Source organism: Ursus maritimus, unplaced genomic scaffold (genome assembly GCF_017311325.1).
Source record: "Ursus maritimus isolate PB19 unplaced genomic scaffold, ASM1731132v1 scaffold_21, whole genome shotgun sequence".
Taxonomy (NCBI): domain Eukaryota; kingdom Metazoa; phylum Chordata; class Mammalia; order Carnivora; family Ursidae; genus Ursus; species Ursus maritimus.
This window is the reverse complement of record NW_024424564.1, coordinates 56,431,788-56,433,631: the sequence shown is the minus strand read 5'-3', so window position 1 is coordinate 56,433,631 and position 1,844 is coordinate 56,431,788.

Here is a 1,844-nt window from a genome sequence, read left to right as displayed (position 1 = left end):
CATCTAGACAGCCTAGCCACCGTGGCCGCAGGGTGCTGGAGCAGGGCGGACCATCGCCCCACGCTCGGAGGCCGGTCTTCTCCCGGCGAGCTCAGGGCCTCGGGAGGGCCCTGGCCAGGCTGACTTGGGGCTGAGGCGGGGTGGGCAGAGCTAAGGCAGGGCCACCGAGCGGGTCTTGGCACACCCAGTGGCCAGGCCCCAGGCCAAACCGGGCCTCGTTCGCCCATCTCTGTCTCTGTCCGAAGAGGAGAGAAGCAGAGGCCTCTCGGCCCAACACCCCCCGCCTCCTCATGGCCCAGCCCTTCAAGGCCCCGCTGCCGGGACTGGCTCTGCCACTCTGCCGCCGGGCGGGCGCCCCAGGAGTAGCTGCCGTGGCGCACTCTGCTCGCCTGCGTCCTGGCCAGATCCCGGCCTGCGCGCCCACACCAGCATGATTACGCACGCACACACACGCACGCGCGCTGCAGCAGATCCGGGCCGTTCTACGCGGCTGGCTCGTGGCTTGTGGAGGACAAGCCTGCCCGGCGGCTGTCCTCTGCCATCCCTGCCGCCAGCCTCGGCCTCCCACCTGCCAGATGGACAGCAATGCCCAGTCGAGGCCTCGCGAGGCTGGGCACGCGGAGGAGCCTCGTGGGTGCAGGGTGTGGGGAGCAGGGAGAAGACAGACCCTGGTTGGTGGGGGCCTTCGAGACCCCCCCGTGCAGCGGAGTGGCTGGGCGAGGTCACGGAGGAGCGGCCAGCACCCGGCCCTCCCCGACACGGGGCCTCCAGCTGCGCGAGTGGGTGCACCGGCAGTGCCCTCGAGCTCCATGTCACCACACCCGTCCTCGTCACTTGGCCCTCGGAATGGACCCTGAGAGCCCCGTGGGGTAGGCCCGGTGGGGCTGACCCCCAGAGCCCAGCAGCTCCCGGCAGGGTGCCTGTGCCAGCCCCCTCCTGTTACCGAGGTGGCTGGTCGGATGCCTTACGCATCAAGGACACACGAGCCCCACATCTCACCCCATCCCCCGCGCGCCCCTGGCTCCATGGCGACACCCTACTTATCACTGCAACCTTTTAGGCCATCCTGGCTTGTGGGTGCTCCCCTCACCCTCTCCTGGCCCCTGCCCCAAGGTTTGGGGGTGTCTGAGGGACATCTGGGGAAGCGCTCTGTGCAAGCACCTGAGCCGGCTGTGGGACTGGAGGGGAGTGGGCCCCTGTGTGGGCAGGGGGCAGCGAGCGTGCCCCCGCGTGCCAGGACCTGGCTGGGCTGGCCTGGGTGCTGGGTCCCGGCCTGGGCCTGTGTGGACCCTGACCAGCAGGCCTGAGAGCCAACCTCCCCAAGGGGTGCAGGTGGCCTTCCCCAAGCCTGAACTTCCACGGAAAAGTGCAGACATCCCGAGGCCTGGCCGGTGGCAGCTCTCACAGCCTGTGACCAGGCCTCACCCACAGGCTTCCTGTCTGGGCCACTGCAGCCAGGCCACCACCACCACCGGGCAGCAGTGTGGCTCACCGGCCCACGGGCCCCAGCTCTGAGCCTGACAGAGAACACCTGGGGCCCGCACCTGCACCACACACACACCCCAGGACCTTTGCCCCACCCGAGCGATGGCACCTCCCAGGCCTGCTCCAGTGGGAAGCCCCTGCAGCCCCAGGGCTGTGTTTTCCTGGCCCTCTTGCCCCGCCTGAGGCAGTGGGTTGGGAGGGTCTCCTGCCCTGGGGACACCAGTCTGGGTGGGGCAGAGGGGAGGGGAAGTGAATGGCCCATTAAGCTTGAATGCGTACACCCCTCGGGGTCTAGCTGGGAGTGGCACCAGGAGGCCTGGAGGCCTGGGCCCAGCAGGAGGCCAGGGTGTGGGTTGTCA